We start from the raw sequence: 25,467 nt of genomic DNA, 5'->3' as shown, positions 1-25,467 counted from the left end.
CTGGCCAAGAGGATTTTGGGAGCATGAGGACTCAAATGTTATCCCAGACCATTTTCTTAGAATTATAGGACTCTCCAGAGCATACTCTTTCCTACACTGGGAGATAGCATGGCTTAAATTTTTCTGAATAATTTTCAAAATCAAATTTGAAAGTTTTCATGAGAGGTGATCCTCCCTGGTGGGTGATATGAAGCATGACCTAGGGGGAAAACATGAAAATAATTAGCATAAAACATATTAGCATATAGATGCCTTTGAAATAATAAACAGCGGAAACCCAAAATGCTTATCCCCAAAAGAAAGTTAGGAGAAAATATGAAATTAACGTAGACTTCTCGCATGACAACCCCAGCCTGAAAGCCAAACAGAATATTCTCACTTGGTGAAGGGTGTTATGACCAGGGAGATGGCGAAAAAAACCCAAACCAACTCTCTTTGCTGTTTTGCTCATTATCACTACATCAATATTCTCTACTTACCCTTTTCCCCATGTGACCCCTGTTCTCTTCTAAACAGAAAAAAATTAGCAGGAAAATTAGTATCTTCCTTTTGCTTCCTCTAAGAGCCACCAACAAGTAGACAGATCTAATATTCTCTTTTTCTTAATTTTTTTTCTGATCTTAGCTACCTTTCTATCTTTCCTTAGAAGGCATAAGAAATGCCAGTCAAGAGGACCAAGGAGCCTCAGTTGAAAAGTGGGACATGGCTTAGTGTTTGTTAACAATGGGCCATGAACATCATTGATTCTTTCTATTTTTTAAATTGGTACAGCCTCTCAAGGTAGGAAGACAGCACATCGTGTTGTGATAGGAAGAGTATGGTCTTAAGAGCCAAGTCTCATTTCAAAATCTGATGTGGGTAACCTTGGAAAAGTTCATTAAACATAATTAGTTTCAGTTTTCCCTTCTACAAAATAGTGACAGTGTTGTCTACTTTGCTGGGTTGTTGTGACAATTAGAGGTTATATATCTAAACTACGTGAAATATGGTAGGTCTCAATAAAGGTAACCCAATTCACCTTGCTCAATGCCTTTAGTGAAAACTCCATAATGTTTGGATTCTGGGAGTTGGTAAACCCACTTTCCCATCCCCACTTTCCATGTATGTGGATGAATGTATGGCCCAAAGACATTTGTTAAGAAGAGATGCCACAAAATATGATGTTCTGTTCTGGATTTATGGTGGCATGGGATTACGAAGGTGGTAGTAAAAATTGCACTCGGAATAATAAAATTGAGAATAAAGATCTTACAGAAATATTTCATTTCATGAAACCAAGAGCAAGGTCCTCAATTTAACTTGGCTGCAACTGACAGAAACTCACGAATATTTGATGTCATTCAAAGGAAGTTAGGATTTGCCAGTCACACCTTAAATTATCTGATAAGAGTGAATTCCCTGAACAAGTCCCATGTTGGACTGTCAAAACACAGTCAATGTCCCCCTATCTGGACACCATGTACATTAGTTCAGTCCTTTTAATATTTCATTATTTTTAATGGCTATCAATACACCATTTAGAACACTAAGAAAGGGTCTTTTGCCAATAATACCATTTGATTTTCTCAATTTGTTTTCAACTTCGAACTTTTGATTGATGCTAATTACTTAATAAACATTGTGTATCTTGGTCTCTTGGCATACAAAATGGGAAAGGAAACATTCATTATAAAATACTGAATTCTGTAGAGATTTGAAACTCCAACTTGGTTGATGTCACTTCATTCTCTTTCTGTGGAGCTTAACTGTATTCATTATTGTCAAATACCTACTTATATGTCAACAGTTACATTTCCAGCAAAAAATACCCAACAATTTCTTGAATGCTTATATTGCCTCACCAATACATAGCACACTGCTGACACATGGTAACAAGACTGGGACAGGTGGAAAAACTGAGGAAAAAAAAACCCTCATATGTACGCTTTCTTGACAAATAGTTGAGTTTGTGATAAGCATATTGCTGAGAAAGTTCTGGCTGCTTTGCATGAACATGGATGTCCTCTGTTTACTTTTCCTGTTTAAACTTACCTCATTGACCATACATCTTGAAACAGACATCATTTGCAGGACATTCCTGCTGAATGCCCTTTAATCTTCATTTTTTTAATCCACTCAGACCTAATAGAGGCCTACTTTATTGTCCTTTAGGGTCAGTTTAAAAAAGAAAATGTTTAGAAAGACACACCCCAGTAAATAAACCAAAAGATAGTATTTCTTGGGCTTTTGGGATTTGAAAATAGGTTGATTGCCTGCATGCCTTCTGAGAACGGCTCCTCTGGCTATGGAGGCAAAGGACCTGTTTCACAAATCAAATAAATACATATGTGTACAAGAGGTAGTCTCAACACTCTACCAGTCATACAGTAAGGTAAAACATATTCTCTCTGCAATCCAGAAAGGATTTGAGGCTCTACCAATTTGTTCCCACAAGGGTATATCGACTTCTCACAGGGCCTCGTTTTAATGCTAACGATGTGAAGATGTGGTTGTTCTATCATTGTCTTCAGAGTTTTAAAACCATTCGAGGTGAGTTGCTGGGAACCGGCAGGTGTGTCTGCCTGCAAATTCTCAAATCTCTTTTCTGTTTTCTTGATGCTCCCAAATCATTCTTCCCAAAGTTTCTACTTTCAGAACTTAGACTCTGTTATTACAGCTTGGCAAAATGAAAATAAACCTTTCAAGTCAACTTTCATTGGTTATTTTTTAAATTCAGCTGGTAGACTTTTCTTCATTTGTTTTATATATGGTCAAAATATTTTTTTTATTCCCACCACCATGAAACAAAGTCACAAGAATTTACTTTGATACTAACATTACTTTGATTAAAAACATAGATGTGAAAGATTAATTCTCCCCCTCAAAAAAAAATTTATGTTTTTCAAATATTCTCAATGATTGGGAGAACAAGTCAACAAATATAGCAATGTCATATACCTCAATTATAAGCCCTGCAAGGATAAAAATGACATCCTAATTTGAGATATAAGATGGAAAATTAACAATAGTTGATGATAATAACGATTGAGGCACATCTCTTTCAGTTCTACTTAAATTATCCTTTTTCATTTCCCTACATGCCTGCAATGACTAAGCACTCAGTATTTCACCCACAGATAAGTCCTTCCTGCTATCTGGAATGTTTTGTCACCTGGTGAACTCTCATCTAAACAGGAAACTGGTGTATTCTCATTTCTCATCCCACCCAGTGACACAAACAGTTTGTAAAAACCATGCCTTATCCATCTCTTCTTCAGTTCTCAAGCTGTTACACGTATTTATGTGGAGTCATAGTAACGTTGAAGTATTAGAAACATTAATGAGTAGAATTTGTTCATCTCTAGGATTATTTTCCTCATCAAATTCCATGACCTGAGCAACCAAGGTGTCCTTCAGTAGGTAAATGAATAAATAAACTGTGGTACATCCAGACAATGGGATATTGTTCAGTGCCAAAAAGAAATGAGCTATAAAGCCATGAAAAGTCATGGAGGAACCTCAAATGCATGTGACTAAGTGAAAAAAGCCAATCTGAAAAGGTTACACACAGCTTGATTCCAACTATATGACATCCTGGAAAAGGGAAAACTATGGACACAGAAAAAAGATCAGTGGTTGTCAGGGGTGAGGTGCAAGGGAGAGATGAATAGGCAGAGCACAGAGGTATTTTAGGATAGTAAAAATATTCTGTATGATATTATAATGACGGATGTATGTCATTATACATTTGACCAAACCCATAGAATGTACAACACCAAGAGTGAACCCTAAGATAAACTATGGACTCTGGGTGACTATGATGTGTCAATGCAGGTTCATCCTTAGTAAAAAAATGTATCATTCTGGTGAGTGATGTTGATAATGAGAAAGGCTATGCACATGTGAGGGCAAGGGTATATGGGAAATCTCTGTACCTTCCTCTCAATTTTGTTGTAAACCTAAAATTACTCTTAAAAAAAAAATTCCACGGCTTTGCCATATTATAATGAAAAATCAACTATTCCTAGCTCTATACCCTGATTACTTGCCTGCCTTTCTGCCTGCTAGAAGAGCTTGGGGACATCTGGAAGGCAATCTCTGAGAATCTTTCCAAAATCACCAACTGGAAGTAGTAGGGGAAGAGATACAGGGGAGAATGTCTACACTCCTTAAGGTCAGATTCAATAAGTGATTAGTTCAAGAAAAGTCTTCCAAAATTTGTTCTCTGAAGGTGGGACATATCTGCGAGTGTTATTAAAAATTCTATGCAGTACTAATAATTGCACAAATCTCTCATTTATCATTGTGATGATAAATCTGAGGATCTGACTCTGAATCTTAGATCTGTCCCATACTAGTAGCATGACTTGTGTCCTCTATATGGATAATGTCAACTATGTAGGGTTGCAGAAAGAAGAAAACATATGGGGAAGTGCCTTATAAATGTAAAGTACTCTGTAAATATTGTTATTGTTTTCTGGAGATACAGTTGTAGCGATGATCATGATGATGATGATTAGATAAGAACTAGTTGATTTCATTATATGTGAAAGGGAAGGTATGAGGAAGTGGACTAGACAGAATATAATGATAAAGTCCAAGAGTGTAATTTAATATAAACATATGATTTTATTTATCTGATCCTGAATGGGAAAAATCATGGACGCATCCAAAAGGTCTCAAACAAAATGGATTTATCCAACTTCCTTCCAATGTATTTGAATATGTTTACAGATAATAGATGCTGTTTATTGGGGTTTGTTACCATGTACTTAGTATGGCTTAGCATTTTGCATGAATTATCTCATTCAATTAGTAAGGGCAGGAATTGATATCCTACCATATTAGGTAATATCAAGATTGCATAACATATAAATGCTTATATAAAAGGAATCAATAAGATTATATAAGCCCAAAATAAAGCTATTTCATTTTTGAATGGGGTTTCATGGAACTGATAAATTCAGGAGATGAAAGGATGCCAGAAAATTGATTTGGGCATCTGGACAGATCGAAGGAAGCATCAGGGAAATAAATTGGTAAAATAATACTGTTGTGTGGATGGACAATAGGCAAGATTTCAGGGAAATGTACAGGTAATGAACATAATTCCCAACTCTAGGGAAGATATGGTCCCTCCAGCTATGGAACACCGTTCTCCTAGTATACAGACACATCCCTGAAAACCGTGCCATTCTTCTGAAGATTTGTTAGCCATTACATTCTACATACTGTCCATTCCCTGATTACCTATGTGTTTGGAGGTGCTTTTCACCAATTAGTAGGGAATTTACAATGCTATTTTGGCTTCTTCCCACACTTACCTGGGACAAACTCTACACCACTATGGGCAGACTGTGCTGAGGTATAGAAACTGATCTTTAATGTCAGCCTAACCAATCCAATAGGGCAAACACATCTGTTGCTAACAGTTCTATAATATGTTTTGATTTCAAATCAAAATTGGAATATTCTATCACCATTTGTGTCAGTAAGAGTGAAACTTGAGTAACCATGAGGAAGCCAAGGTCGAATCTCCGATACCAGTTTTTCCATTTAGCTTGAGAACGTGCTCTGGGCTTGATAACACAATATTTTAACTAGCACAGAAACCCAAAGTATTTATTTACGGCATTTATCATTAGTCTTGTCTTCTTTTTCCTTTTCCAGAGAAGAGGAGGTAGGTAGGCAAATCAATGAAGAGAGTAATACAAAATAAGGAAAGGGACTGTCTCTTCGATTCCTGCTTGTTGGAGTAAAATGGGAGTTATTCTCCTTGCACCACTGGGTTGAGCTTATAGCACATTTTATAATAGCACAGAACTAATAGGTCACAGTGATGTGATGATTTTTGTTAATTGAAAGCGTGGCTAAATTCCTGAGATGACATTTTCAAACCTTGGAAGCCACATCTTAATAACACATGAGGTGTAGAAGAGCAGGCCGGTGGATTTGAATCTTGGCTCTGTCATGTTAAAGTATTTGTGCTTCAGAGTCCCCATCTATACAACAGGGAGAATAATAGCCCCACACCAAAGGTTTCTGTGAGTGCTGAGAACAGTGCCTGGCACACAGTAAACTTTATAGCGTGTTAGGCACGATCATCACCATCACCATTATTCACAATTATATGTTTATCACTCAAAAGACGAAAGAAAACCTCCATGTTATGCTGGCGTTAGCACCAGGGGGAATTAAATACCATTTCATTATCTCAGTGATAGCCAATTTGTTCATTATCATATATAGCGTGCTTACTATGTGCCAAGCACTACAGTATTAAGCAAGGCAGGAAAATTTCCTGTCCTTATAGAGTTTATATTCTAGGGGGATGATAGAAGATAAATGAGTTTATAATAAAATATCTGTGATAACGAGTACTATGGGGAAAACTAAAGGAAGGTAGAGAAACGCATTCAGCTTTATCCTGTCCCCACATTCAGCTGTTGACAAAATGCTACAGGCCATGCTTTTCCTGTGAAAGGAATTCTCAAGCTGACATTCTAGGTAACTGCTTAGAAATCCCAACCATTTGGATGCAACTAAAATAATCCAGCATATGAACGCATCCAGATAGACATATGTACACTGGTTTTCTAAAATGTAATGTGTATGTAGTTTCCCGAATGGCTGGTTGTCACATCCATCTGGTCTTATTTCCATAGCACTTGAATGCACCACGAGGATATAAACCCTAAAAGCTAGAAAACAGAATTTAAATACCCAAACACATACGAGGTGTGTTTTCAAAAGCAGCAGACAAGCGAGCACTGTGGTAACTTCATTAACTTCTCAGCCACAGTTGAGAGTAGCTGAGACTAAGAATAAAGGCCACAGAACATAAAAGACATTCCACTGGCAGACCTCATTAAGTGGGCTTAAGACAAGCTTGACAAGCTAATGACAAAAATCTAATTTAGGATTTTTGGACATAAGAACCCTGAACAAGTTCAAATACACCAAAACTCTACCATGCATGCTATCTGAAAAGGCAACAACCCAGTGTTAATTAGGTCCATGTAGTTCATGATTCAAAGCCCAGGGATAGATGTTGCTCTATTCAACCACACTGAGTAGGAAACCACGTCCTATGTGTTTTTGGGTTTGGGCTCTGGTCCTATTTAATTTGCACAGATGTTGTAGGTTCCTAAATTAACAGTGGTCTCCAGGGAGATGATCATCAGGCTGCACATACTGAACACAGGCATGGCTGGAATCTAGACACCATATTGTTCAGAAAGGATTTTTGTAACTGTTTTCCATTTCTCTAAAAGACCTTTCCTATTTCTAAATTTTGTCAGTACCTATGAGTCTGGATCACATTAGATTGTACTGGCTTATGTGCCATGTTAGAATTCTCTCATTGCTCTAGGTATGTGTATTTCCATTCCAACTACTTTTACATTGTTTGAATGGAGGAGCATTCACTTTCATGAAATAATACCACTTGTGTGAGCCCTGCACAGCGAGAAGTGCCTTATAAATATTCTTAATCCCCATATCAATCTTATTAGGATCAAGCCAATTTTACAGATAAGCAAGCTGAAGATTCAAATAATTTGCTCCATCTCTAATTAGTGGAGAACCAATAATCTATCCCAGGCCATCTGATTTCAAAGACCACATGCATATTCCACTTGCCAGTGCAGGGAGGAATAAATGCTTGTTGAATAAATGCGTGAATGAATTAATATCCTTTAGAATTAAAGGAGGAAGAATTTTCCACTTAAACTATATCACTGTCGTAGTAGGAGGTAAACAATAATAGAAAAGAGATTTAAAATCCTCGAAGGCATTTTGTCTTGTACTTTTTATATCCGCACAGTGCCTTTTGCAATACTTCACAAGTACAAGGTACTTGTAAGATATTTGTTGAATCAGTGAAATATTTTAGCCCAACATAACAAACTATGAAATGGCTTCCCTGGGTCATTTTCCTTCTCCTGTGACTAGCTCCTCATATACAGGAAGAATAGACTTTTCTCAAATCTGGCTCCAGGTGTTAACTTCTTAAGCAATCCCTAGACATGCACCCATGTTTAGAACTCTGGACCTTTGTCCAGGTGTGAGGGAGAACTAAGTTGCTAGCCCAGCTTTTCCAGTGGTCCACCTCATTTCCACATAAGCCCTAGTAATTATGGTGGGAAAGATCATGTCTAACTATATGAACAATGCAATGAGTGAGAATATCTTGATAAATATTTGGAAGAGAAACAAATTCCACTCTACTTGTCAAAACCTAGATAATATCCTGGATTTCATAATATACTAATTCCTGGGCCCCATTCTTAAATGTAGCAGTATCCACTTAAGACATCACTCTGTTTGCCAATATTGCATGGAGAAACAGCATTATTAGCTATTTTTTTTCCAAACAGTCTGGAAAACACTCTGAGTGTATTCTCCTACCTTCATTTCTTCCCTGTCCCTCACTGTAGTAAGAGATATTAGGTAAGTCAATTAACATCTGTGCATATCTCATTTATAACTCATTATAAGTTGCCCTATTTGTTACTGTGAAGATTACATATGATAATGTGAACAGAATTATTTTTGAGCTATGAAGTGTTAGATAGCTGTAAGAAATTATTAGAAAAATAGGAAGCCAGAAGTTCATGTACCACATACCTTGAGAAGCCAGCTGTTTAATTTCATTCCTGTGTAAATGAGATGTGTATGTGTGTAGACACACATGTGCACATAGACACCTGGGATAAAATGGACTTATATATCTACTGGTGGGAAATTTGAATCACTTTACTGCATAAAACTTCAAGAGTCAATGAATGCCACATTAAAAAAAATCTCTAATTGCCTCTATTGGTTTTTGATGAAGAGCTAGTGTATTTTATACAGTAATTATACTTATTATTTATTGAGTGTCAGCTTGATGCTCATTTATTGAGTGTGAACTTGACCACATTTGGTTGAGGTGTTTGTATGCACTATGTGGTTTATTCATCAAAATACCACTATAAATAGGTATTATTATCTCTCTGTTGTAGATAGGTAAACTAAGGCCCCAAAGAATTAAGAAAATGCCCCAACATCACACTACTGGCATATGACAGAGACAAAATCTACATTTAGGTCTGCCTGTCTACAAAGTTTTGCTTACCAATTCAAATTGCATTCATTTGAAATTTGCATTAACTCAAGTGTAGCAGACATTATACTTTTCAGAGAGCGAGTTCAAATGAATTCTATCCTTTGTGAAATGTTAGATTTCCTTTGACAAGACCATAAACTGATCAACAATACGCAACTTTTTCAACATAACCAGCTTTAAAAATTTTTAACTGTCTTCTGAGGATTTATAGCTCCTGGGTCAGATCATATACAGTATCTTGTAATATAGCTTACTGAGAGTTATAAATGGGGTTAACGGCCATGACTTTTACTCATTGGTCACCAGTTCACTCAAGGGCACCCTGAGTGCTCCTACTGTGTGCATACCACACTTAAGTGATAAAGCTGTGTGCAGGCAGAGGGGAAGGTTTATACAGAAGTAAAGGCTATCCCTCAGGGAGCCTACCATCTGTCCTTTCGAAAAGAATCCAGCATAAGCGAAGCGGTCAAAGAGTCAAATTAATCTTAGAATACATTAGAGTACTTAGAAGTAATAAAACTAAATCAAAATTTCTTCAAAGGATTAAGTCCCTCAGCCTTTAACTCAGTCTGACTTGCTTCCCCCACATGCCAATTAGAGTTCAAAGAAAAGATTCATACACTTCATTTACAGATCCATTGAACCTTGGGCACAAGTGATAAATCCTTAATAAGTCAGAAAGATAGCTATAGTTATTCTTAAAATTAACTAATTTGCACACTGAGGTTAAGTGATTTGCCTAAAGACAATTTTTGGAATGTCTGATAAAACTCCATAACTCCATTTCACATTTCACATCACTGACCTCTTTTCCCGTTTTATGGTTACTGTGTAGAAATGCTCACATACGTCAACAGTATTATAGAAGAGATTCTGACACAAAGCAAGTTCACATCTACACATGGAGTCAAAGAAAAACATTCACTGAAATATTTAGGGAATCCCGTGAAGAGCAAAGAGTGCCCCGAACATGGCATTGAATGGAATAGAGAGCGTAACTTTACAGGGAGTTTTCTTCTTTTAGCCATGCTCTGAAAGCAAACTTACATTTCTTTAGCAATTACTTTAGGGAACCCAGCAGCACAGAAAGTAAACACACCCAACAGTCAAACCGGTTGGCTGACTCTAGGGTCTCAATTCAACCTTCGCTTATGTGATTTCATGAATGTATACACACACACACACACACACACACACACACACATACACTTTGGTTCTATAACAATGAACTCTAATCTTAGACTGTCAGACTGTCCACAGAACATTCAGCAAACTACCTTTAGCCACAGGGAAATGAAACCTTCCAAGTTTTCATGAATAAAGAAATTCCAAGAATAAAGGAATTTTACACTAAGCATCTTTGAAAGGACTGGTGCTAAAATAACAATCAAAGGCAAGACAATTCTGAAGGCGACTTTTCAAAGCAATAATAATCATCACTATAATACACATGAATTTTATTTTTAAAATACTAGGATTAGCTTCATTGACTAGACAGCAAATAGCAATAACATGCTACAATTGGTATTGATACAGAACATGGAGCACAAATGGTCCAAGCAGTACTTAATGTCTCTTTTTTCCACTTCGATTTAAGTTTTTTCAAGTACTTCACGTTTTCCTGGGCCAGTTAACAGTACTTTAACATTTTTGCAGCTAAGATGTAACTAGAGCACAGCCATTTTCACAAATTCCTTATTTTTAGTATTGGATTCCATTGTAATTTTGCTGGATCTAAAGAGAACCCAAATTATACAAAACTTTGGGGATAGAAATTAGCATAATTGAAATAATTCAATTTTTGGTAATTATAATTCTCACTTAAACCTAAATTAAATATGCCAAACTATAATTACGTTCAAATTTGCATCATGAAAATTATCCCCATTTTGCTCATGGCATCTTAAAATATCTAATAAGGGATCTCAAACTCTTAAGTTTGAGTCAAGAGGCCTTATTTTCACAGCCTTTGGGAAGAAGAGATTTATTATGCATTAAGCACAGTTATACAGCCTCTTGGGAGAGGGAAGATGGGTCCATTATTTCTTCAGTATATGATGTGCAGGATTTGTACTATAATCTTTGGGTACTTCTAAGTTACATTGCCATTAATGAGGGCTGAGTGCCACAGCAGACAGTAAAAGATTAATGCTGTCTTTGGAGAGAAACCTTAAGCAAAGCAGGTCATGCTTTAGGAGAGAGGTAATGGGAACCAAAGACACAGAAAAGGCTTTAACACTTCAAAACTAGGCACTGAAAATAAGCACTGCTTTGTTATCTATTTTTAAAAGATTAGAAATGCAAGACAATCTGAAGGCAACGAGAACTCACCTTTCAGCCCTGTGAATTGCTCATTGATTCTTAAGAATCCTATGGTCAAACTTCTATTATTATTATTTTTTTATTATTATTTGGGATGCAAAAAGTAAACACCCGTAAAATACAGCTCAGTGTAAGCTGTCTGTTTAACTAAACTTTCTGCTATTTGGTTTCATTAAATTAACCAGCTGATGTGATTAAACTTGCCAGGTGGTTTATTTATCTTCATCTTTGGGAGAGTGGGCGGATATAATCTGGAAAGATGTTGGTCAAGAAATAGATGAGTCTGGATGTGCAGGGCTGGCATGTTGTCAAAGCACATGATGAGTTTCTTATAAAAAAACATATGAAATATATCTCCAGTTGAGTAAAATATTCACATTAATACTGGAATAAGGCAGAAGAACCCTAGCTGACATCCCATCTGTTCTTACGAATTAAATTTAGAAATCATATGTAATATAGACATTTCTGTCTGAATATCATAAAACCCTGACACATCTAGGCTTTCATTAGAAAGCTCCACGATGTGACTTGAATAACAATCTGTCTTAGCTAATTAGTATTTTCAGTTTAGCATATTCACTTCCAGACATATTGCTGTTTGCACATGGTAATTTAGGTAAACAGATACCATCCACAGCTGCATCAATTAACACTGCTAATCAAAACTGAATTCAGGTAATTAGGCACATTTATGCAAAAAAATGTGTAATTTTGGAGAAAAGCTAGATTCTTCAGTAATATGTCAATAAGTGAAAATCTCCTTTTGCTTATGAAGATGAAGAATGAGGGGAAGGAATCATCATGAATATATACATCATGCAGACAGAGTAAAAATTCCTAAATTAAATCTCAAACTTTAATTGACCTGTATTTTCAGCAATTGGATCCTATTTTTCATAACCGTTTTCCTCAATGTTTCCACATAGTAAAGTTGATTCGCATCCGCCTAAGGGTTTAATCATCATCGAGCAGGACTCAAATGGTTAATGAATTCTCAAGTATTTATGTACTTAGGAGAGATGTTGGTCATACTTGCTCTTCCATCATGCCCAGCATGTCTCAGCGAAGATGCTCTCTACGTCTCGTTCTATTACTGCACACTTTCCTTTTCTCTGCTGCAAAGTACTTTCATTTGCATTGAGACTCACAATAGTAATTTCTTATTTTCCTGCAAATACTCTTCAGCTTCCCTGATTCTACACAATATCCTTTAGTTGCTTTTTCATTCATTTTCAAGGTGAATACTGTGAATTAATTTTCCAGTTTTCCTACAAACATAAACCAATCTGATAATTTTGGTTAAGTATTCTGACCAGTTCAGAAAAACTAGTTTAACTTGGTAAATTATAAGTGACTAAGTAGGACTAACAATTTGGGGTGGGAGGGGATTGATAGGTCTAAAGTCAAAGCTAAAGTAAAGGAATAAATTGGGCCATCTCCAAAAAGCATTCTGAAGACATGAGAATATATCTATACCTTTCTAGCTAGCCAGCTAGCTAGTGATCTCAACTTTTTTCGCTTTTCAAACATTGAAGCTTAGGATTATTTCTTACCAGGCCTTTATAATAAAGTATTGAGTTCAGTGTTTTTATCTTTATTTTAAGCGTAACAGTCACTTTCAACCCAGTTTAACAAACATTTCCTCGGTACCTGCCATGTTATCTGACACTCTTCTAGGACCTCTGGGTAAACACAGAGGTGGGTTTAGACCTATCACACTCGTCTGAGCCAAGCCCAGAGATTTTACAGACCAAAAGAATCAACTTTCAAAAAGTAGACCAAGGCTCCAAGTGAAATTTATGTGTCAATTCCAAACATTTGGAACCTCCTAGGTTAATTTTGCAGAGGTTTACTTTTTGTCTAACCCAGGCTAATTCTTTTGTTCTTGTAATAAATCAGGAAATAAGAACCAAAATTATTTTTCCAGGTAGCATGATGCTCTTTTCTCATGTGCAGTAATCCCAACTATTCATATGATTATCTTTTATACTTGTCAAAAACCTTTTTTTCCACATATTCCTTTAAACATGTTTGGCGTAAACAATTGGACAATTCCCTATGGAATGGAAATCTAACAGACTGCGCTCATATCGTTTCAAGAGCAGGAATTATAAAATATGGAGACAGATTTATCAATGGGTTGTCAAACTACTCAACCAATGAAGGTGTATGAGGTGGGATGATGGTACCTCTGACAGACTCTGTTAAACAGAATTATTCGTGAATTTTAAATGAAAGATAGGTAAGCACAAATATTTTAAAGACAATTTTTAAAAGATCCTAATGGCGGGTTTTCAGTGAGCTAAATCATTAATATTAGGGGAGGACAATTTCTGGACTCCATGAAGTGAACCAACTAACTGAAGTTCATTGCATGGATGCACCAGTGAATAATCTGGCATTCTCCACCACTTCTTCTCTTACTTCCTCAGAAGTGAATCAGGAGAGAATTAATTCTTTCATTGTAGTTCCTACATTTTAGTAATTTCTTTTGTCTGGGAAAAATGTTTAAATTCATCTAAAGATCCTATGCTTGCCATCACCAAGTTTTAGCAAAGCGGAATACTATGGACAGCACAACAACAGCTCTGGTGAAGAAGGTCTTGAAAGATAGCATCAGCTTCCAACCCACCGACTGGCTATCTGACTTCCAGCAAATCACTCTCCACCCTGAGCCTCAGTTTCCAGTCCATAAAATGTGGCTCACAGACTCACCTCACCGGTGTGGAGAGGGCGCCTGGAATACAGGAGGTGTTCAATAAATACTTGTTGAAACTGAACAAAGGTCAGTCAGTGATGGCTCCAGAAGTAGTGATGCTAAAGGCATTTTAATCAAATTTATCTTATTAAGTAGTTCTCCAGATTCCAAAGTAACAAGTAGAGGTAGTGTGATAAGTTTAATACGAATAGCATGGAATGCACCAATAGGCCACACGGCACTCCAGTACATTAGGTAGCCTTCCACTTCACTTGAAAACTAATGCTAGGGAACTGACCTTCACAATTAGCTGGAAGGTTAACATTGGAGCTTTTATTATCTCTGAAGTATTTTTATTATTTTGTCGAATTGCAAGAAATAATAAAAAATATAAATTAATAGAAATAATTCATTTGACCAATATTAACCAAAAATTTTATTCTAGAATCATTGTCTAGTGAAGAGAATAACATTTTGTAAAATTCATATGTGACTACTTTTTGACTATTAATGATTTTAAAAACCCTTGAGTTTGCCACTCATTATCTCTGGATAGCCCAGAAAAATAAAATGGCTCGTGATAGGCCTACACTAAATTTTTGTGGAATTAAATTAAACTATTGACTCACAAACAATACATACTGAATAAAATGACACCACTGGTCACTTTTTAAACAGTCTGTTTTGAAAACAGAAGGACTCCAACTAGAATATGTGGTCCCTGAAAATATCAAACGGATTAATTTTGGCTTGTTAATGGCAAAGAATGTCATTTCACAACTACGAGAGGAAATGTCAGGTCCGGAACTGGATGGATTAGAGAGGAGCAGATTGCCAGAAACAAAGGCAACAAAGAAAGAAAAATGTCTTCTAAGCACACTGAAGCAAAACAAATGATTGGATTTGGGATTTAACAAAATATAATCTTATTTGCCTTTGCTCTTTCACCAATTCCTTTTTCTATCCAGGACAATATGAGTTTCCCCTTCTCCGGCCATGATTTTCTTTTGAGGAAAAGATTGCTGATAATTAATGGCAATACAGAGAAGGATGTTATCAATAGTTTGGCACATTAGCCTTTTATGCTTAGAGAATGTTATATTTATGATAAATTTTAATGCCAAAAATTATTTTCATTTCGTTTTGGTGAGAGGTAAAACAAGAATAATCAAATTAGAGAAGACTATTGAATTATATCTGAAGAATAAATAGTGCTTATTTTAGGGGTTTAATTTAGCGGTAGTGTTTATTTTTTAGCGACAATTATTTTTAATAAGAAAACAAGTGTTATCATGGAACAACTGGATTTTTTTTAAAGTTTGACAATTCAAAGTACCAAAGCTAAAGCTGATAATCTACACTTTATCAGGCAAAGTACAGAACAATGTATTTGTTTACAATTTATGGTTGAATACTGGCCCCAGGATTAAGAATTAGGAAATTATCCGTATAGCAAACAGATCTTAGTTAAACATAGTATTAATCTATGCTGCAAGGTATTATCCCGCTCTCTGGAGGATGCCAGAGTCACTTTGCTAGCTGAATAATCTCAGTCACTCTATCACAAGTTTTTCATCTCTCACTTTCTTCATAGGCCTGGAGTAGAAGCCTATCTTTTCAGAAGGATGTTAAAAGAGTACATGAAAAGCTTGTGCAAAAATAAACTATAGCACCTCAGGCTTCTTAATTTTTACACTATAATACCTTGGATTTTTCTACCTTGACACATTCAGAGTGAATTCTTTGATGAAAAGAGAGAGAAATAAATTACATATGGAACGAAGAGAACCTTTATTATCATTTTAATAGTCCACAGACACATAAAAGGAAGACACGTTCACTATGTGGTGGGACCCAAAACTAAAAATATTCACTGACTTAGTAATAAAACATTTTAATATGATATGAAAAATGGAAACAGTTTTTTGAAGCGATGTGAATATGCAACTTTCCACAAAGGCTTCAAGAATATTTAACGAAGGAAAATAAAATCAAACCATTGTATGGCTTTGTCAATAACTAGAGTGTGCTCCTCTTATAATATTTTTGAACTTAATGAAAATAATAAATATATCCATAGACTGTCAGAGATCATGAGGAATGAAATTCCAGATGCTGGAAATAATCAACTTTTACCAACAGCTTCATAAACAACCGTAGCAAAAAGCCCTCATTTGCAGGAGACATCAGGTAGATTTAACGTGTATATAATACGCAATTTAGGTAGTTGATGATGGATTAGAATGGAGATGTCACTGTTATTTATTCCTAACCTTTTCAAGATATTCCTGGATTGTCTTTCTATTGAGAGCCTGAATGTTCAGTGTGGGGAGATTGCCTCAGGCTCCCTGCTTTTGTTGGGGTTTTGATGTCTTGAATGGAGGGAGTGATGCCGGGGACTCCTCCCACGTGCTCCCAATTATCTATACATTATTCCATATTCTCTGCCACCAGGATGCTGTTCCCAGAGCTATGATCCTCCCAAAGCAGCATCCGATTCAAATAACAATAAAATAAAAATGAAAATTAAAATAGGAGGGTTTTTTTTTATTATTATTTGAATGACATACGACCTGCTCCTTGTTTGTATTTAAATTGGGCAGAATAATTCAGCTCCAGCTTTTAATTTCAAAAGCGTTAATCACCTTAACAAAGGTCAGTCAAACTTTAATCTTCAATCAAATTGCTACAGCCCCAATCACCTGCAGGACATTTATTATATTTCTTTTTCCACGTGAAAGAATGCATGGCTTTCATTATGCATTACTAATCTTCTAACTCTTTACATTAGCACATTTTACCAAAAATATTAATTCCTTTGAAACCCTGACAAGAGTTCATTTCTACACATCTCACAAGATAATCCTGTTTGAAAGAACGGGTGCAAGGGCTATGAGCCACTTTCCTGGCCCTTTCTAATCCCCATAGACCTTCGCTACTCCAACTGAGTTCTTACAATAGCAAATCTCAATTACACAAAATACTATGGAGGTTTAGGTTAAAACAACATTATATTATTTTAGGAACTTAATCCTCCCATTGTCTGTGATTATGCCATTCATCTACCTGTTTCCATCCATGATGTTTACCGCATACAGAAGTTATTGATTTGGAGGAAGCAAATGTTAATCATGTTTGAATAGCAGTAGGAAGACTTAAATTCATTAATTCATCCACTCAATAAATATATATTGAGTGCCTATTTTGTGCCAGATACAAGGAGGGGAGAGATGCAAAGTCAAAAAAAAGAGAGAGTCTCTAACATGAGAATAATGTTCTCTTCTGGAAATGATGTCCAGAATACAATAATGACTTAAACCTCCACTTTCAGCTTTTCTTATAAACATCCTTAAATTTTACTGAAGATTGGAAATGCGTTAAGTCAAATTTTAACCAAAATTTCAATAAACAGTTTTTTTAATTATCTGGACACTTAAAGGTTTTAAAATTCATAATCCCATAAAATGGTTAATTTTTTAAATTTGAGAATATGAACTTTGATTTTCAAATTTTAAAATGAGTATATTCAGAATATCGAGTCTCCCATGGTTAGGAATAAAACTATGAGCAAGTGTAAATGGGGTTTTAAAAAAAATATACATTCTCTGCACTAATCTGTTTCCAAAATGCTATTTCATGATGTTTAAAAACTGCTATTAACACAAAAGACAAATAGCAACCGGCAAAAACAAATCAGTGCTTTTTGTTGCCATGATATAGTGGCCTGGATGACCACGGAGGGAAAGTAAAAGAATTTTAATGTAAGTCCCAATTATATTGCAAATTGATTGCCTTAGTATTATAGCGGTGGTGTGACACAGCATAAATAACCCAAACTTTGCCTTCTGCATATTTTTTTTGAGATGCTTTCCTCTCTCTTTGTACTCAGAGGAAGCACACCAGCATATACACAGAGGCGCAAGTCCCTCCTCATCAATATTCACATTCATTAATTAGCAATATGTGAAGGCTATAATTTGGGAAACTCCCCAGAGTTTGAACATTCAATCAAGCAAAGCAAATCATAGTAAAAAGAAAATACAGGTATAACAGTCAATGGCCAGACTGGCATTGGGGAATAGCACACAATTTCAAGAAATATCGGTCTTTCTAAATGTTGTGAAAAAAGCCCCAATTAAGTCAAGACCTCAGCCCTCCTTCCCCCCAATTTGAGCATTTCTTGAAACTGAAATAGAACCTCTACATATTCTATAACGAGGCTTGCTTTTTTCACTCTTCCAATTAGATTGGTACAATAGAACAAAGCAGAGCACAAGCTTTCATTGTTGAGCAAAATAAATCCAATTCTACAAAATATAAATGTTCTATTGATATTTGTTACCAAATAGTTACTCTGAAAACTGATAAAGATTAGCTAGACATAACAACAAGAAAACATTGCTTTATATTTCATTCTCAGTACCAAAAGCTATTTCATTGTATTTCCGAATTTCTAGATTTGGAAAAATCTCAAAGCCTTCAGAGAACATGCTGTAAATGGTCAAGAAGTATATGGATCCTTTTATGAATCATTTTGATCACAAAACAAAAAAGAACCCACCAACCATCAAACAAAAATCTAAATAAGAAAGCCCGGGTTATGGCATTATGAAAGAAACATACCTTTGGCTGAACAAGTTCGCAATTTCTCGTCTTGCCTACATAGCTTTGCCGTTCCACCTTGAGCAAAAGTCGACTCGGTGTCCCTTGTGATCTTTGTGACAATGCCATCATATCACTGGCAAATTTTTCGATTAAACTTTGCAGACGTAGTAGCAACTTTGTTAATTATGATATTAGCCAGCTGGCGGGTACAATCAGTCAACCGCTGTAAGAAAGCCAGACAAAGAGACATCTAATCATTGCAACCAGAGCAGATAAATTTTGTTCCTTTCGCATACGTGTCACAGATTCTATCCCTTCTGACCCTCTCCTCAGCCATCGACTGTCAAATTTAGATTCTGCGAGCTCCCAGCTTCCCTTTATCCCTCCCTTAGATCTGAAACTCCTGGTTATCAGGAAGACACGCGTCACCAGCTGTCTCAGAGCAGGAAAGCAATCAGGTGAATACTACTTATTATCTTGCATTGCTTCCCGAGAAGTGACAAGATTGATTTGGGCCCAAGAATACATTCAGATCTCAGGCATGTAGTTCCTAGGGTTTTGAGTTCAAACAGTAGGGTATGTGCAAAGTTGCAATAAGGAGGGCTTCAATCCCAACGTTAAGGATATGGGATATTAGAATAAGGAGTATTTTCAAAAATCTACCAGAGTTCCTTTTTCAGATGCCTTTGCATTTTCTTTTCCACCTTTGTGATATGTTGGAATGTCTATGGGCAGATTGTTACTGGGAGGAGCCAGCTTCACGGCGAAGTAGCCTTAAGTTAACCCATGGACACAGTATTCCGACATGAAGTTGTCTCCACCTGTCCCTTTTTCATCAAGAAGAGTACCCTATAAATTCTAATATCTGGAACACATCCTCCCATAAAGGTTCAAATCATATTTAAACGGAATAATATGAGACACTAATTTGGGTATCTCAACTAAAAATAGCTTATACAACTTCAGATTGTGAGACAGACATCTTTACATCCTAATACAAATTTTCCTTTCAAAAAATTAGTCTACTGAAATCATATGGAAGTATCTATCTATTAATCAATTGATCAATAGGTAAATAGACACAAACATACATATAATGAATTTGCTGAAATTTAAATGTATACTAGGTAATACACATAACATTCCTATAAAATGATACAACAAAGATCTTTGAAAATGAAACAGTCAATTGATCAGTAAAGAGCCTGATCCTGCATGGTAAGCCATTAAACCAACGTGATACCTACTAAAGGATTATCTTTCCCCATTGAAATGTTTAGGCATCAGTAAAGTAAAAAGTTTTCTCTGCGGAGTTTAAAAAAGAGTAATATACAATATGATAATAAAGTTATATTCATCAAGATATTAGTAGTTCTTTCTGGGATGGAAGAACTTGGTGAAAAGTTAAAATGCAAGTTTGAAGTGCATTTTATATGAGAATTCTTTATATTCGGCTCCCTAAAAGGGTCAAAGAAAATTGCAGGTATAGTACACTATATTAATAAATCATGGTATGTACCCTAAATTTACATTTTATTTTCACATGAATTATGAATTCATAATTTTCCTGTAACAGAGGGTCCAAAGTCCCTGCACATGGTTTATTTAGCCAAAAGTGCTGAAAAGATAAATGTATTTACATGTAATCTAAGATACATGCAAGGAGGATAAGATGATTTAGGGATCCCTAAAACTACAGAGAAAGATACATTTATCCTAGGGAGACAAAACTGTTTCTTAAATATCACCAGAATAGAGATGAGAAGGGGAGAATATGGTTTCAGGAATTCTTAGACTATATATATCTCCTGCGGAGAGTAAGATATTCTTTATTTTCATGGCTTGGGTTGATATTAGGAAATGAGTCACAGCCCATAAAAGCAAAGAATAAAGTCGGAAATGTTAGAGGATGAGAGTGTGTTGTGGCACAATGTGAGGGACAAAGAATCTTAGATGTTACTGCTAGGAAATGAGCCATGCCGGTCACATTCACCATCGTAGCCTCGACAATCACCATGGGGGCTGGCGCACAGTAGTTTCTCAAGAAATACATGTTGATGAAGAATGGATACTTTTGTTGCACACATCATCCTCCTCAAAGCGCAATTTAACCACTTTTAAAATTAGATAATGCAAAAAGAATCACTCCTTAAGCCTGATGTTGATTGCTACATATTAATTACTCATATATTCACTCAACATTATATCTTTAAAACACTGAAAGAGTTCATACCTAAAAAGACTTCGAAACAGACATTTCTCTTAAGATTCCAAAATAAGTGTTTCAATAATGCTCATTCTTTGCTCATACGAAAATTATTCTAATTAAGACAGTTAGAATGAGTCAAAAACCTCTTTACTCTGAATGAAAACAGGACGTTTTCCTAGGAAATTCTAAGGGAATAATCTACACTACATACACAGAGTTTTACATTGCAGTAGTGTCTATAAGAAAAACCCAGCGTCCTAATGTCCCCAAAGAGAGAAATTATTAAATAAATTATAACATTTACTCATATGCAGCCATTATGTGATAATGAGGATGATTGAGGAAACCAACTTCTTACGGCTATACCGAATGAAAAAAGTAGAATACTGAATTGTGCATATTGTTGATTATTGTGTACATTTGGACAAAGATTGGAAGGAGAAATGTCAAAATAGGAAATATGTTCTGTAGGATTAGAAAGTATTTCTTCTCTTACAAAAGATTGCTTTCACAGTATTATAATTGTTAATCTCAAAAAGTGGGAATAAAAGACCCCATCTGTAAAATGAGAATAATAATAATAATATCCTCCTGATAGTGTTTTGGTGTTAGATAATGTACGTAAAACCTTTTACATATTTCCTGACCTGCAGTAAACGCTCATTCCATATCTAAGTTATTATCTTTACTATAACCACCATGTAAAGAATCCTGACGTCTGTTTACACTATATCTTTTATTTTTTCTGGAAATTATCAAAATGTGATTGAATTAAATGAGGAAATCTGAAACAAGAAAAACGCAGGATTTTAAACACAAGCAACCAGGCACAGAAATATAGCCTAGATGGTACAACTGATTTATAAAATAGTGATGACAACAATAATAATCAATAGATACATGTGACTTCAGCTACAAATTATACTTTGCATAAGACCTGTAAGACCTTTATTATTTTATAAGACCTATACTTTTGATTCCTCTGTGGCAGCTTATGACATGCCCATAAAGAAGCAGGACTGCTATATAAACTGAAGTTGAAATAGGAGAAATTGACCTGGAGGAATTTACAACACCTGGAGGAATCTCAGTACTCTTCTTTTTATTTTCCATTGTGAGCACTTGCTGATTTCTGATCTCTGTGGGCACAAATTCTGACTCACAGCATAATCATCTAAGACTGCTCTTTCTCTAGGGCATGGCAGTGCCATGCATCACAATGGGTTGTTTATTATATAAACACAATGTATAGCTGTGGAATTTTCTAAAGATGGAAGCAGTCAGTGAGAACAAAGCAATCTAGACTTGGAAACACTGTCCATGGAGAACCACGGAGAGGTATCTGCTGTGGATCCACACAGACCACAAAGCCCTACTCTGCTACAGATGCTTTTATTGATGTGCCACAAATCGTCTTCCATTGGCCCTTGCATCAGAACGTGCTAATTCCTCTGATCATTTGAATATGTTTAATTAAATCTCATATCTATATTCATTTCATTTCTGCCTTCCGGCATGCTGGATGTAGAATCAAATGCTTAAATTTCCACCTCTGTTGTGCTGTCGTCTCAGGAGTCAGACATCCTCCTTCCGTTCCATTCCTGGCTCCTCACTTACCAGCTCTGGGACATTGGGCAAATTATTAAACCTTGTTAAGACTCCGTTTTAAAATAACAACACGCTGTAATGCTATTGTAAAGATTAAATAATACATCAGCTGCCAAGCACATAGTGGGTGTCCAATTAATGCTCTCTCATTGCTGAAGCAGCAATGGAATCACCGGGAAGCAACACAACCCAGGAAATAGGAGCAAGGGATCCAGAATCACACTTTGCGGGTGAATTCAGATCTGGCTTTCTCATTTAAATAATTAACAACAACAAAACAACAATAGTAATAATAACTTCCTCATAGAGTTATAAGAATTAAATGATTACTGTAAAGTACTTACCACACAGTAAATAATGCTTGCAATTAATAGTATTACTCTGCCTGCTATGCTAATTGGTTATTTCTTCCCATTGCTTAACTATTACGTAGCGAAAATAAATGGGGACTTTGTGAAGACCTGAGAATACCTGTCACATATGCTTGACAATAGATGCACAAGGATCCTTGTTGCAGTACGATTTGTAACTGAGTCAAGAATAATCTAAAAAGTCACCAAAAGTAACTGGTTAAATAAGGTATGTTATAGCCACACTGTGGAATGCCATGCAGCCATGACGAAGTACTGATGTGAAATTATTTCCATGATGCGTTTTTAAGAGACAGGAGAATGGTGCAGAACCATGTGTATTGTATGTTATCATTTTGTTTACTGAGGATTTTGTAGACAGTGGTTGTGTATACAGGGAATATCTCTGAAAAATACCCAAGAAACTGCTAACAAGGGTTGCTTCGTAGGGAAGCTTGGGGCTTGGGGGCCAGAAATAGAAGAATTACTCTTCACAGTATGTTCTTTGCTATTGTATGAATTTGTGTTATAGATATGCAGCTCTCTTTTTAAAACATTAACAAATTAAACAACTTTTTTTAACGAAATGTCTTTGTCCCTACTTGAATGTGCAGTCTATTTCAGTTTCTTTATAAAAAGCCTAGATACTCTCCACTTCCCATACTAGTGGACATGACTCAGCCACTGTGTCTGCCCACTGGAACCACAGGTCACAAAGCGCTGTTTCTTTGCACCATAACATGACCCTGCTCCCTTTTGCTTCCAACTCTCATTTCAATGCTAATTTCAATAGCGTTTGTTGCATGAGTTGATTTTTCTCACCCAATAAATGTCAAAATGTTGATATTTATGCAGCATCTCCTTTCTCAAAGGATGTTTCCTCATAAAGGATTTAACTCAGCCTATGAGAGACAAACTGCATTCCTACATTCTGGGCAATTCTAGAGTGATTTCAAGTGAGGAGTTCTCTCATGTTACAAATGTACACATTTGTCCTCAGACAGGCAATTCACTCTCAGGGCTAACTTCCCTAGATGCCAGCAGAATCTCCAGAGCCAAGGGCTTCTAATGGGGCACAAGACACATCAATGAGCACATACTCCTAGTATATAAGAAATTGTGAACTGACAACCTGAAACTTTGATGTAGGATTAAAACAAGACTTTTCTTGTCTTTTCAAATATGCAAATTTGAGAACTCATCACTAATTACAAATATTATCTAAACAAATGTCAATTGATACCTTTGTAGGAATCGTTTATGCATCACATTTTCTCCCTGTTTGGAACAAATAGTCTTTCCTACTTTTAAAAGGTCCAACTACCAATCACAGACGTTACGCATCAGAATGCTTGGCTTTACAACAGGGCGATGTGAGGCCTGTCTGTGAAACAGCATTGACCCCATAGTGGAAAGATGATGGCTAAACAGCTTAGTTGATGTGCTAGACACAATAGCCAACACTTGGGTGCACTTGATAACAAGAGCTCTCATCAGCAGCAGCGTCGTTGTCATCATCATTGATTTTAAACACCATTAGATGGTCAACCGCAGCTCTAGAGTTTGAAAAACTGCTGGTTTTTACCACTTGCTAATTTTTCTTTTCCAGAGCAAATGTTGTCCATAAAATGAATACAAGTCCATAGAACAATTGGTAATACTTCTCCTATACACCAGCACTTCTCAAACTTTCACGATCATGTAAGTCACTTGGGGATCTTGTCAAAATGCAGATTTTGACTCAGTAGGCGTGGGGTGGAGCCTGCCATTGCCGACAGGCTCTGAAGTGATGCTGCTGCTGGTTGCGGAGTACCAAGTTTACACACCCCTGAGCACTTTACAAAGGGTGAGGACGACATGCTTAGTAATGAACGCAACGAATATTAAACCATATACTTATATGCACGACCAAATTATAATTTTTTCTTCTTTCTCATGCTTACCTTGCTGAACGGCACTTAAATTTCTCAGTCTTGAAATAAAACGCAAGTGCGCAGCAAAAATATAACTAGAGTTTCCTCTCTACGTTAACTCCTGGTGGATACAAAGGCAAGGAAAAAGATTCCAATTATATTATTCATAATGGAAGGGTCACATTTACAAAGTTTTTTTTTTCGGTGAAAAGGCAAAGATTTTAACCTTGAGATATTTTTCAGAGTGATAACTTATTTCCTTTCTTGTCACAACACGGGTATACAGTCATAATTTATATTCACTCTGTTTGGACTGACAACAAAATAAGGTATTAACAAAATCCTTTTTCTGTGATCTGTATGCTTCTCTTGTGTAACTAAATATTTATATCTGTTTCTAATACAACTACTTAAAGCTAAACGGTTTAATCGGTAAGAATGTTGTACCCTCGGTAAGCTGATATGCTCTAACACTTAACAATTCTGGAAATATTTGCTAAGCTTCCATTATCATTTCTCTTGCTGTAAGCTAATTCCCTTGATTTGCTTGAGGAGAACTGGAGGAAAAAATAATAGAATTTTAACGTGGTAAAATAATACTCTAAATTCTAAAACCTAGCATCTAGGCAAAAGCTTACTAGAGATTATATGGTCCAATTCAGTTTTGTTTT

At 36.0% G+C, this 25,467-nt stretch overlaps 1 long non-coding RNA gene across 1 annotated transcript; it reads right to left on the bottom strand.

The window, feature by feature from the left end:
- On the bottom strand, nt 1-24,946 carry LOC106827281 (uncharacterized). The gene is made up of 3 exons (XR_001397088.3): nt 24,827-24,946; nt 18,735-18,939; nt 1-199 (listed from the first exon to the last, which is right to left on the bottom strand). It is a non-coding gene; the product is annotated as an uncharacterized lncRNA (long non-coding RNA).
- Between the last annotated feature and the right edge of the window lie 521 nt (nt 24,947-25,467).

The sequence above is a fragment of the Equus asinus genome, chromosome 4 (genome assembly GCF_041296235.1).
Source record: "Equus asinus isolate D_3611 breed Donkey chromosome 4, EquAss-T2T_v2, whole genome shotgun sequence".
In the NCBI taxonomy this organism is placed as follows: Eukaryota; Metazoa; Chordata; class Mammalia; order Perissodactyla; family Equidae; genus Equus; species Equus asinus.
This window is presented reverse-complemented; position numbering and strand designations above follow the sequence as displayed.